Source organism: Lygodium microphyllum, chromosome 8, assembly GCF_053477565.2.
Source record: "Lygodium microphyllum isolate KBCC chromosome 8, Lygodium_microphyllum_v1.1.10, whole genome shotgun sequence".
In the NCBI taxonomy this organism is placed as follows: domain Eukaryota; kingdom Viridiplantae; phylum Streptophyta; class Polypodiopsida; order Schizaeales; family Lygodiaceae; genus Lygodium; species Lygodium microphyllum.
Genome location: NC_141142.1, coordinates 129,896,097 through 129,910,429, shown reverse-complemented (window position 1 = coordinate 129,910,429; position 14,333 = coordinate 129,896,097). Strand labels below are relative to the sequence as shown.

The following is a 14,333-nucleotide window of genomic DNA, read 5'->3' as shown; positions in this document are numbered from 1 at the left end:
ATTTAAAAATCCTCCATATTCTTCACCATATTATCAATGACATCCCTTTTCCCAAATCCAAGAGCATATACTAAAGGTTGTGGCCTAGACAGAGGCTTAGGCAATGGAGTAGCCACGGAAGTAGAAATAAGAGAAGTCATAGGAGTAATAGACCCATTCTGCAATTTGGTTTACCACATCTATCTCTTAATCAATGTAGACATAGTATCCTTGGCATCCTATCAATCTTTTCTAAGACCCATTGGCTTAGTTTTGTGTTCTAGAGGTTTCCTAATTCAATGTGCAACTATGGATCTATAGCCTACAAAAACAATTCAAACTTATTGGATTGCAAAGTTGCTTACTTTGAGAAAGAATAGAGAAGGATGCGCAATGGGAGGAAAAAATAATGTGTCTGAGAAATAATAGAGGTTGTCTGTGAAAGAATAGAGAAGGATGCGCAATGGGAGGAAAAAATAATGTGTCTGAGAAATAATAGAGGTTGTCTGTGAAAGAATAGAGAAGGATTCACAATGGGAGGAAAAAAATCTCAAGCTACCCTAACAATGGGCCTATGCTAAATATCATGCCATGGGTCTCAGATGACCATGAAACATAATGTGTCGACTAATTGGACCTCCGTGTTGTCAATGCCAAGTCTGTGATATGATACACATATCCCCAACCTCAAGTTACCAAATCTAAAACCTCCACACCAACCCCAACCTTTGCATGAAGAACAAAGCCATTTATACATTGTCCTGGTGCCATATAGAAACCCGCGAATCGATAGGAAAAGAAATGGCACACTATGCTAGGAAAATGGAAAATCCTAGTAGCTAAGGCCTTTCTAGATCCTGCCTACCCTAAGGCACAAAATCCGCCCATTCCTTCCTTGTCATGTCTAGTCCTTATGTCATAGTCTGGTTTGTGGATCCATTTAGATCCTCATAACCACAATGTCAATAGTGAGGCTAGAATATGATTTGATACCATGTGGCTCACTCATAGCTTTTGAACCCCAAGTCAAAACGCTACAAAATGAACTGATATCTATATTTGTAGTGGCTTATATATATAGGCACTATTGGTGAGACTACCACTTGGATCATAAGGGAAAAATGGGATGTTTTCTTAGACCAAATCAGTCTAGTAGATGTGACACACAGCAAACATCTGGGCTCCTAGAATGTGGTGCAAACTCTACCCAGCATGACACGGTGCTTGACATTGGCCCTATACACTAGCTCTGGACATGGGGCTCTCCATGATATAGAAGAATGTAATAATTGTGCACGGTCCTTGTACTTGGATCAAAGTGGACACAAAGGGCAATCATAATTTGGAGGTTCTTTTGCAATAGGCTATTTGAGTGAATGCCATGAAAATGTTTCCTTTTCAACCACATGTAGTGAAAGAGGAGGTGAATGAGGCAAGGGATCCAAAGATCAAGGTAGATGAAGTAAGGAAAATGACAATAGGAATGGATGTTTCTACTATGAGAAACGATGACACTTTACAAAAGATCATCGAAAGAGCTACGTAGGGCGTCACAGAACATAGAAACTTTCTTTTTCATTTTTCCTTTTGGAGATTCTGGCCCTTTTCATTATTCGTACCAAAAAGTAATACTCTTGTTTTCTTCTCCTTCTCCTCAAATATCATAAATCATGCCGTACATACTTTATGGCTCGGGCACACACACAGAGAGAGAGAGAGAGAGAGAGAGAGAGAGAGAGAGAGAGAAGCACAACTACAGCTGGTAATGACATTGGATTCTTCCATAATGTTGTGGATAGATAAAATTACTGATTTTTGCTTCTCCCATTTTGTCTAGTATTTTGGTCAAGTAACTCCGGCAGGCTTATGATTATACGAGAGTATTTAGCCTTCCTCTAGAGCCTACATGGAAATGTGTCACTTTAAAAGAACCATTCTTTGAGGATGAGAAACAAATATGTGGGGTGTCTCTCTTGACATGGGCACTTTAAAGGAACTAACAATCTTGATGAGCAAGAAAGAGTACAAACAATTCAAAAATGGGATTACTCCTGGGCATCTCTTGTATATGAAAGAGAGAAGAAGGGGGACATCTCTTGTATATGAATCAGAGAAGAAGGGGCTCTTTGGTTACGCATTAAGCCAAGAGATATATTCACTACTTAAGGGGAGGTGGTTTGCATCAAGAGATGTATTCATCGGGAGACGTGCCAACGAGGTGGATGCTATGGGATAATACGTATAACAAATCAAGAGAAGGAATGGAGAGGCGGCGGGGCGGCCTTAAAAGAGGCAGTCTTCCGTCGGACTCGGGAGCGAGGGCGCCGGTTCCGTTGCCGGGACTTGAACCCGGGTCGCTCGGGTGAGAGCCGAGTATCCTAACCAACTAGACTACAACGGAGAGATGGGAAGCGAGTCTGACATAACGCATCTGTTTCCTACAGCAAGCCAGAAACTAACAAATCTCTTCCACCGTCGAAATGGAAACTTTCTCAGCTTCTCGCTCTCTCTGTCTCACAGGCTCTGATTCAAGAACTGCTACAGGTAGGGCCCTTTGAGACTACCAGAAGTGTCCTACCCCACCCAGTGTCAGTGGACGGGACGTCCGTCATGTACAGAGAGCACTAACCAAGAATTCCAGCACATTGTGGATGTGCTAGAAGCAACAGCCTCCTCTCCTCTGAGAGAGAGTCCCCTCGCGCTGTCCTCTCTTTAGAAACACCCTGATATCGTAAGTTTTCGCAACTTAATCCAATCAGAGTTTCCTCGAACAAGACAACGATGTTTCCCACAAGACGGGTGCATATTAATAACTAATGTAAGATGAAAAGCACACATAACAAGCTGGGACCGGTTATATGGGTACGCTCTCCATCCACAAAAGCAAAAGCAACTCGTCAGAGACTCTCAATGTCGCTAGAGCCTCCTTCACATCAAGAGTAGCACTAGCATCCTTGCCATGGCCAGGTCAAATGTTCTCTATTGCTCGAACATCGTGAGCAATGCGCCTGAAATCACACTTTTAAAAAAATCATCCTGTACAAGAGATTAGTGTAACATCTCGAGAGGGCTGATAAAGCTATTTGCCATACGTGGATTGAAAACAGTACAAAGTAATGCCAGATCACTTACCTGAATAGTGGTGCCCTTTACAAAGGTTCTAAAAAGACATAGGCTTGTCCACGTGCGACCGAGTCAACACGGCCGCAAGGCTCTGACAATGGCCACGTGAGCAGAGGCAAATGGATAGCTAGCTACTCATCCGCCACATTGGCTTTGATCCTCCAACCCCCCAGCGTCGTATCTAGACGTTCTTGCGCGTGCTTTTGATCCGATGCAAATGCCTTCGAGCCCGCTCACATGCAAGAATTTCGGGACAGCCTGCTTTCTACATTATGCACCTCGTGCTGCCTACCTCAACTGTGTCTTGATCCAAGACTTGCAACGCCACACACAGAATGGAGAGCACAAATACCAGCAAGCAACACCCATGCGAAATACGGAAACACACATCAGAAACACAAGTGTGTGAATTTTTTGTAGCAAACAATCAAGCAAATATGTTCATCTCTTCCATCCGATCTCCTCCACATCCAATGAAGAGCCTAATGCTTTGATACCACGCTCCAAGTGTGATGGTCTCAAAATAGGTCGGCATTGCAAAGCACAAACAAGAGCAACGAGGACAGATGCAAAGCAAATCAATATCGATGATCATCATCACATGAGTTGCCCCAAAGTAACCGACCAAGAACGCTCGCAAGTCACACGAGCCACCCCCAAAAGCGAGCGACCAAGAACACCCACAAGAAGCTGAAGCCCAAAGTGTAACATGAACCAAGCGTGAATCACATGTGCGGGGTGCCGAATACGACGGTTTAGTGCAAGACTCATCACACACCGAGTCGAGTCGTCCTACCCATCAAATTGAACCCTCAAGACCTACGGAGAGCATTCTCTCTACACATATACTATGCCTACCATAAGCATTTCAACAAAAAGAGACGACCATCCAGTTAATATTCTAGCCTACTAAGGGAGGGCGAAGACAATTTACAGGATCACTTTTTATTTAATATAGGTGAAGTTTCTTTTTGTTTGTGAAATTTGGTGGTCAATGTGTTGATGGGCTCCTATATATCATGGCTATGCATTATACTTTTAATCATAATTGAGAACATGATTACAATGGGAATATAGGGCTTTAGCAACTTATATTTAAAACATTGGAGGTTCTAAATGATATGGGTCCAAGACTGTAAGTATGTGTGTTTTGACATCAACATTTTGACAAGAGGCTTGGCTTAATGAACCATCTTGCAAAGTTGGAAGTCTCATGGTATCTAGATGGATGTTTAAGGGTGGGTTTATCACTTGGAAGAATCATGCCCATTATTGAACATGAAGGGAGTGAGCCTTGAAGTGGAAGCACAGAGCGGAAGCAAGATCTATATTTAAGGGTATGTTTATTGAACATGAAGGGACTGAGCCCTGAAGTGGAATCACAGAGTACAAGCAAGAGCTATGGTGGACACACACACACATAAAGAGAGAGAGAGAGAGAGAGAGAGTGTGTGTGTGTGTGTGAGTGAGTGAGTGAGTGAGGTGGAGAGAGAGAGAGAGAGAGAGAGGGTTAGTTAGAGAGTGAGAGTGAGGTGGTGAGAGAGAGAGAGAGAGAGAAAGAGAGAGAGAGTGGGTGGCGAGAGGTTAGAGAGGTGGTGAGGGAGATAGAGAGAGGTTGGTTAGAGAGAGAGAGTGATGTGGTGAGAGAGAGAGGTTAGCTGGAGAGAGAGAGAGGTGGTGTGAGAGAGTAGGTTAGTTATGCTAAAGAGAGAGAGTAGGCTAGTCATGTTTATTTATTAGTTGGAGAGAGAGAGAGAGAGAGAGAGAGAGAGTAGGCAAGTTTGTATTTATGTTTATTTGTTTTTGGTTATGCTAGTAATAGGTTATTTTATGTTTATTTGTTAGCTAGTTAATAGGTTAGTTAGGTAGAGAGAGAGAGAGTAGGTTAGTTATGTTAGTTACATTAGTTGGTTAGTTAGATAGGTAGGTTAGAGAGAGGAGAGATATAGAGAGTAGGTTGGTTAGGTAAATAGGTTAGAGAGAAAGAGAGAGTTTTTTAAGTAATTTTAATAATAATAATTTTTTAAATGATGTTATTAGTTAGAAATTTTATGTAAGTTAGTTGGTTAGTTAGAGAGAGAGAGAGAATTGATAGTTTAATTAGTTAGGTAGGTAAGTAGGTTAGTTAAAGAGAGAGGTGTGGTGAGAGAATAATACTTTTTAGTTTAGTTGGTTTAATTTTTAGCTTAGCTTGGTTATTAGTTTATCGCTAATCTTTATTTTATTGGTTTATTTATTTTTATTATATTATTTTAGAGAGTGTGTCATAGTGGGTTAGTTATGTTGGTTTGCTATGAGAGAGAGAGAGAGAGAGAGAGAGAGAGAGAGAGAGAGAGAGAGAGAGAGAGAGAGAGAGAGAGAGAGAGAGAGAGAGAGAGAGAGAGAGAGAGAGAGAGAGAGATGGTAGGTTGGTTTGGTTGCTACAATTTAATTTATTATGTTACTCTTTGTTGGTATTTTGGTTGCATGTTTGTAAGCAGACGAGTTTCTTTGTGAGGATTGGTCTTTTGGGTAGTTTTTGATGTCTATTGTCCAAGTTGGTGATCTCTCTCTCTCTCTCTCTCTTCCAAGTTGTAATTTTGTTTTGTTATATTTATTAGTTTATTTGTTATTAGTTTAGTGAGAGAGAGAGAGAGAGAGAGAGAGAGAGAGAGAGAGAAATTTGTTTGTGTTGGTGTCGGTTTTGTTAATAGGTTAGTTGGTTTTATTAATAGGTTAGTTATTAGTTTCTTCTTCTTCTTCTTCTCCTTCTCGCTTACCTCTTTCTCACTCTCTTTCTTTCTTATTCTTATTCTCTCTCTCTCTCTCTCTCTCTCTCTCTCTCTCTCTCTCTCCTACTCTCTCTTTCTTCCATTAGGAAAAAAATAAACTCACAAATGGGCCTTTTAGCCCCTCCCTCTCTCCTCCTTAAAACAAGGAAAAGAGGAGAGAATAATAGTAAAATAATCCTCTTCTCTCTCCACTTTTGCAATCTTGTTTTACCTTTTTTATATAATCTACAAAGACATACTCAGATTCCTTCTCTCTCCTCATTTAAGATGTCTTTTTCAACCAAATTTTATATTAAAAAAGGAATTAGTTACGGGAGTGTGGTGCTTCGTTTTCAATGCAAAATGATTAGTAGATACGAGGTAATTGATTTTTTAATTGAGAACAAGGAAAATAAAATTTCAGAAGTTCCTTTTAAGATATTTTGGGGATTTTTTATATTCTAGCTTTTGGTCAAAAAACAAACCAACTGATCAAATTTTGTGTTTTTTGGAGGTAAAATAGAAATGTCTAAAATACAAAAAGTCTTGGACATCCCTACCCTCTAAGCTATTTTCTCCCATATCTATACTCTCTGATAGCTCTATTGTGACCTCTTCTCTGTGTTTATGCAACCTTCATTAACAGAGTGAAGTACTTACACCCTCCTTTTCCTTAGCACCTTTGTATGCCTCTCTGTGCATATCCACTCTACCTCCTGTGACAACCAAGTAGGCTCTCCATTTCTATTAATAGTAAAATGAATACATGAAAGAAGGAGTTGCATATTGAGGTAGAGATTGAATATGCCCCATTATTCAAAAGAACCTTGCATACCAGTGTCAACTCTCATGTTTTGTAGAGTTACAAGCAAATGGGATTGAAACATATGGATTTGTGGGTTGATGGGGGAATGCCCTTTCTTTCCAAAATACCTTCGGTACTTGCATAGGCTGCATTTACGGATGGGATGGTTACTCTTTCAGCTTGCATGCTTGGTCTATCCTCTTTTTCCTTGCCTTTCATTTGGGACTCCATCCACATTGAGAACTTGGCTGCAAGTTCTTCCATGGTAGAGGTCATTTGGTGCATCTCCGTCATCATTTGAGCTTGACCTTCCATTACTTCCCTATGCCTCTCCGCATGTCTAGTCTCGTGTGAACTGAGGGTATGATTGAGTGCACTAAGACTTTTCATGGAGTGAGAGAGGTCTTCCTCTTCAACCTCAAAGTTGGTGTCATTTCTCGGGGTACGCGCATCCCTTATCTGTTGCTGAACATCTTCATTTGCTTTGTTTTACCCCCTGTTACCCGCCATGTCTAGGTGCAGTCCCGTGAGACCACCTATCACTGTTTTGGCTATAGCTAGAGCTAGACAACTTCGATTGAATTACTTTTTTTTTCAAAATGGAGGCGGGAATGTCCTCTTCAAGATGAGCAGACACACATTCCCAAGTTTTATACAGAAATTTCTGTAATAAAAAATGTGGGACTATTTTATGTAGTCCAGTACCCTATCCACACCTAGGAAAGGCCTATTTGGGCTGTAGGTATTTGGTATGCTCCAAGTGGATATCCAAAACTGAGAAGGGTTCTTGGCAAGGTCTGAAGGTACTCTCCAAGGTCAGCACCTCAATTATTGGGAGTGGAAACACCTCTGCAAATGCAAGCAATTTCTCCAGCACCCTGAAACAGTCATAAGAGGGCTGAAATTGGGTTCTCCTTCTATTGCACTGTGGGATTCATTGTTTTCTTGGCATCATGCATCACTTGAGCATCCCTTAGCATGTTTGGCATCACTTTTGCATTACTGAGCACAAGAATAAGCATTCCCATGACCATATCAACAAGATAGGATTTCATACATGCATAATCACTGCCATTACTGCATATATGACTGCATAGGTGTATCCAATGATACATACATCCATCTTCAACCCAAGTAAGGCAATGCATTCCCATATATCACTGCATACATAGCTACATGTGTATCTAAAGATACATTTGCTGAGGTATATCCATACATCCCATGCACACAAGAGTATGTCATGCCATAGTCATCAAAATTCCGTCATGCCAAGTCAATTTCTCAAATTCCCAAGAAGTACCTACACCTGCAAACGAGTTTTGGGCTCCGGATCACCGAGAGGTGGGCAAAGTTCCCCCCAGGCCAGGTTGTGCACCCCTTCAGGGTCTTTGATGGCAAGGGGGGGTCACCCCTCTTTTGTCTTGCCACCTTGCTTGGCATCAGGCTTTTCCTCCTGGAATATACATAGCAGACATTTATTAATTAAACACCCAGCATGAGATGCATTTTAGGAATGGAAATTTTGGGCTTTTCATGAAGTGCATGGAATTGGAATTGGGAATAGGGATAGAGAGCTTATTGGCAGTGACTCGCTGCCTACTCACCCTTATACAATGGATTTCTTAATCAATTCTTGGCTCAGCCCATTCACAAGAAGCTAAATGGGTTATGGGTAAGCAAAAATATAATCTCAATGAAGCTTCAACATGAATAAAATCCATTCCAGTGCCATAAGATCAAATGAGAATGACTGAGATTAATATTGAGCATACATACGTTGTTTGGGACTCCTGTTACCTACTTGGACTCATGCATCCTCTCAAACAAGTGGATAGGATTCAACAAGAGGCTTAATGGGAGAGAATGAGAGCTAAGAATCGATTACCTTGTGTTGTTTGATGAAGATTACAGCCACTAATGCCACTTCAGTCCTTCATGAGAGCTCCAATTTGATCCCGCATGCTCCATAGCTCCAAAATGGTTGTGCTCCGTCAAGAAGAGATGAATTCAGCTTGGGGAAGAAGGATTCTTCAATGGGGGAAGGGCATTGCTTGCATAAACTGATCAAGATAAGGATTCCTTCAAATTGAGCACTCCATAATGCCTTCTTGATTCCAAGAAGCCTTCAAATCTTGAGAATGAGCTCCAATGTGGCTGTAGCTTGGAGATAGGATGGCTTAGGACCTTCCCATGAAGAGCTCTTGCTGAAATTGAAGCTCTACTTCCATAGCCATGGCTGCCCACAAGTGCATGTCTTCAAATCTTGCTTCTAATCTTCTTCCCGTGCTTCTTGATGGCCAAATCTTGAGCTAGGCTTGAAGAGGGGACTCCCGGGACGAAGAAAAGACCAAAATCTTCAAGATTTTTGAGCTTGATGCCAAGCTTTCATGGCTGCCATGGACTGCACATGATCAGGGTTTTTGAGGTGGAGGAGAAGTCCAAGAAGCTGAGAAAGAAGGCTTTAATCTTGCCCAGGGAACTTGCAATAAGTTGGGAGTGAAAGCCAAGAAGGAGAGGAGGACTAGGGTGCTGTCAATCTGGCCAGGAAGTAGCTCACATTTTGCACCGGATTTTACAGGGCTGCTCCTGGAGGGTTGGAGATTGTCACCACAGCCTCAACACTGCTTGGTCAGTTGCTCTTGAGCTCCAGGAAAGCATGGAAGAGGGCTGTCACTTCATGGAAGAGAGGGGAGCAAGATTTGGCCTGATTTCCTCCATGGAAGCTTGCAAGAAGCTTGAGAAATGAGGAGAGAGAAGACCCTCCTTGAAAAGTAACCCCCAACTAGACTTTCTTCTAACTCTTGTGACCACAGTTACTAAGAGTTTACCTTCAAAATGGGCCAAAAATGACCCACGAGCTGCCAAAGTCAGACTTCCTTCCTCCAAACTTGGTCCAAGCCACCATTAATGCTCCTACCTGCAGTCCTTGTGGTCCAAAAGTCTTTGGGAACTCCCCTACTGCTCCCTGTACTTGTGTACCTGTGACTCAAAATTCCATGTGACTAGAAAGTTGTAACTGGGTAATATGAGGGACTAACTGGGACCAAGAACCTAGGCTCTGATACCAATTGTCAAGGAGAGGGACTGGGAGAGAGAAAGAAGAGAGAGAAGACTACAGAGAAGAAGAAGAAGAAGAAGAGCAGAAGAGAGAGAAAAACAGTTAAGAGGAGAGATAAAGACTAGAAATGGAGACAGAAAGACTAGGAGAGAGAGAGGGAAGACATGGAAGCTTGGAGAGCAAGGTGAAGGAGAAAGAAGACTTGTATAATTATATGATAATGAAAAATTAAGTCTCTCTCACCTTATATACCAGCTAGTGTAGCTAGTATTTCCCCATTATTAAATCCCCCTCTCTTACAAGCATATACTAAAAATTGTGTCCTGGACAGAGGCTTAGGCTATGGAGTAGCCATGTAAATAAAAATAAGAGAAGTCATAGGAGTAATAGACCCATTTTGCAATTTGGTTTTCCACATCTATCTTGTAATCAATGTAGACTAGTATCCTTGGCATCCTATCAATCTTTTTAAAGACCCATTGGATTAGTTTTGTGCTTAAGAAGTTTCCTAATTCAATGTGCAACTATGGATCTATAGCCTACAAAAAAAATTCAAACTTATTGGATTGCAAAGTTTCTTACTTTGTGAAAGAATAGAGAAGGATGCACAATGGGAGGAAAAAATAATGTATCTGAGAAATAATAGAGGTTGTCTGTGAAAGAATAGAGAAGGATTCACAATGGGAGGAAAACAATCTCAAGCTACCCTAACAATGGGCCTATGCTAAATATCATGCCATGGGTTTTCAGATAGCCATGAAACATAATGTGTCGACTAATTGGACCTCCATGTTGTCAATGCCAAGTCTGTGATATGATACACATATCCCCAACCTCAAGTTACCAAACCTAAAACCTCCACACCAACCCGAACCTTTACATGAAGAAAAAACCCATTTATACATTGTCATGGTGCCGTATAGAAACCCATGAATTGACAGGAAAAGAAATGGCACATTATCCTAGGAAAAAAGAAAATCCTAGTAGCTAAGGCCTTTCTAGATCCTGCCTACCCTAAGCCACAAAATCCTCCCATTCCTTCCTTGTCATGTCTAGTCCTTATGTCATAGTGTGGTTTGTGGATCCATTTAGATCCTCATAATCACAATGTCAATAGTGAGGCTAGAATATGATTTGATACCATGTGGCTAATAGATTATGAACCCCAAGTCAAAATGCTACAAAATGAACTGATATCTATATTTGTAATGGCTTATATATATAGGCATTATTGGTGAGACTACCACTTGGATCATAAGGGGAAAATGGGATGTTTTCTTAGACCAAATCAGTCTAGTAGATGTGACACACAGCAAACATCTGGGCTCCTAGAATGTGGTGCAAACTCTACCCAGCATGACGCGGTGCTTGACATTGGCCCTATACAGTAGCTCTAGACATGGGGCTCTCCATGATACAGAAGAATGTAATAATTATGCACATTGTACTTGGATCAAAGTAGACACAAAGGGAAATCATAATTTCGAGGTTCTTTTGCAATAGGCTATTTGAGTGAATGCCATGAAAATATTTCCTTTTCAACCACATGTAGTGAAAGAGGAGGTGAATGAGGCAAGGGATCCAAAGATCAAGGTAGATGAAGTAAGGAAAATGACAATAGGAATGGATGTTTCTACTATGAGAAACGATAACACTTTACAAAAGATCATCAACTGTGTCTTGATCCAAGACTTGCAACGCCACACAAAGAATGGAGAGCACAAACACCAGCAAGCAACACCTATGTGAAATACGAAAACACACATCAGAAAGATAAGTGTGTCAATTTTTTGTAACAAACAATCAAGCAAATATGTTCATCTCTTCCGTCCAATCTCCTCCACATCCGATGAAGAGCCTAATGCTTTGATACCATGCTCCAAGTGTGATGGTCTCAAAATAGGTCAGGAAAGGGAGTGTGTATATCTACACACTTATGTTGCAAAGCACAAACAAGAGCAACGAGGACAAATGCAAAGCAAATCAATATCGATGATCATCATCACATGAGTTGCCCCAAAGTAACCGACCAAGAACGCTCGCAAGTCACACGAGTCACCATGAGGGTTTTCTCTATTAGTCGAGAACATGTCACTGTAAAGAATAGAGTTGAGGTTTTCCATGTCATTTTCAATTCTTGTAACTTGTTACCATTCCTTCATTCTACTTGATGGAATGATTTTTTTAAAACATTTTTTAGTTGTAACACTTATAAATACATGAAATAAATCCAAGTGTTTATAGAGTTAAATGTGGAGTAACATGAAGATACCTTTTATTTCTTTGGTGAGTTGTAAAAGAGTAGTATAGGTATCTAGATAACTAAAATCCCAATAGTTGTAGTTTATGTTGCAATTTTGACCTTCTAAATGGCACTTTGGTGAAAGGGGTCGAGCCAATTCTTGTTCAATATTTTAGATATGTAGTTTGCATGTTGTCTCTTAGCACATGTAAATGTGTATCCAAGCTTTCACTATTTATTCATTGTCTCTTGGTGGCTCTTCTTTTATTTTGAAAGCCAGTGATAAATAATGAGACACTAGGTTGTTAAGTTGAGAGAATGTAGCAATGTGCCTCATTTAGCACAAGTCTTTGTGTAGGCTATAATTTTTAGGTAAGAAAATATAGCCATTAAGGTGAATATATATTAAGCAATATTTAGAGGGCATTCATTTCTTAAACATCTTTTATCCCTTATACTAATCCTTGTACTTAGATTTGAGTCTAAAAAGTTTAGCAAAAGAGATGCAAAGATTTAAAGTGGTCATAAAATGTGCTATACTATTAGAAATAACATGCAAATATAGTCTCATAGATTTGGCACTAAGGGATACAAAGATTCAATGTAAGTATCTAATGCTTGTACTAAGCTTAATATTCATGTTTCAAGTCTTCTAGATGGCATTAAGGGATACCAAGAGTTAATACAATCATATATGTCATCTTAAGTTAGTATAAAATTTTAAATTCTTATACAATCCAATCAAAGTATTTAAAAATGCATTTTAAAGCTTAATAGTGTGTTTGTTCTCAATTATATAGTCAAATGAAAGTGTTTAAAATTGATTAAGCTTTTAGTTTGGTATGTGCCTTTTCTCTCATGCTTGGTAGTTAGAGATATCTTTACATTTCAACTCTTCTAGACCTGACATGTTGAAGGATGTTATAATGTAATGTAAGCATCTAAAATGTATATGTTAGTGATTGCTTATCGAAATCCAATCATAGTACACAATTGTAAGATTATTAATTGCTTATGTATAATGACATTGATATTTTGGTAACCATACATAATTTCACATATAAGAAGGGTACAAAATAATACTTTTTTGAACATTATATAACATAGAAAGGGGGCCATAATACTTTTATACAAGCTGTAAGAAGGGGTTATTTTTATAATTCTTCACTTGCAAGTGATATGCCTCATTTATAAATAGTGAACCCCCTAGGTATTAACAAGGAATCAGAGATAAGAAGGATATATAGTTAAGAGAGATATTCTCATTGATATATCAAGTGGCTCTACTCTTGAATGACTATTTATACCATAAAGCCATATTTTATATTGTGGAGAATATTAATCCCTCAAGATGTTTTGCAACCCTATCAAGGCATGTGGTATATGAATAATTTTTAGCCATGTTCGCACATGAGAATTTATGCAGACCGAAACTTCCTACTCTAATATAAGCTATGGAGAATTTGTTAGGGCTCAAATTACTACTTTAGAACCTTAGTCTTTATGCTTATGTATGGCCTGATATAAAACAACCTATAGACTTCATCAAAAATGCAATTTTCTTGATGTAAAAGTGATGGATCATGCCTTTGAAGTTTCTCACATGCTAGAATATTTAGAACATCGGTTATTCTTGGCCATTTATGATGTGACTTGAATTCTTGTACCAAGTTCTTGAAAATTGAATGTAGTTTTCTATCATTTTCTCATTTAGAATGAATGTAGACTGTAGTATTTTCAAGTTAACATTTTTCTTCTATTGTCTACAATGTGACTTGAATTTTTGTCTTATTATCTTGAAGATTATTTGATTTTGTCTATCATTTTCTAATTCAAGAAATATATGGCTGAATTATGAGTAGTCATGGTAGATTTCTATATTGGATGTTATTCTTCTTTATGGTGTGATAGAATAGGCTAATACACTTTGGTTACCCTACCAGTTTTGTGTGTAGGATGCTCATGATTTAGGGACTAGGCTTGGATGAAATCAAGCACATAATTTTATTATAGGAGCACAAAACTATAATGGTAGTTATCCTGTTCAGGGTACTTCGAATGGGCAGCATTTATGTTTGGACAATTCCCTCAACAAGGGGATTGGGTACTCACAAGAGTATGAGCATGAAAACTAAGGGAATATTTGAGAAGGGAAGCCCAAACATACTTTGTTTGAGGAAAAATTTGAGCTACAAGTGGACGGAGCAGTGTATGATATAAGGGAAGTGCACACTGAAAGAGAATTGCATATTGATTAAGACCTACATAGGGAGGAACCTAAAGTCCCTGATTATCATGTGGCTCAAATTGAAACAAGGTGGATAGAAAGTGGGTTTAACCAATTGTATGGAGATCAGTTAAAAAGTAGCACTTTGC

At 39.5% G+C, this 14,333-nt stretch overlaps 1 non-coding gene across 1 annotated transcript; it reads right to left on the bottom strand.

The window, feature by feature from the left end:
• Positions 1-2,307: 2,307 nt before the first annotated feature.
• On the bottom strand, positions 2,308-2,380 carry TRNAE-CUC (transfer RNA glutamic acid (anticodon CUC)). Its single transcript has one exon. It is a non-coding gene; the product is annotated as a tRNA-Glu (tRNA).
• Between the last annotated feature and the right edge of the window lie 11,953 nt (positions 2,381-14,333).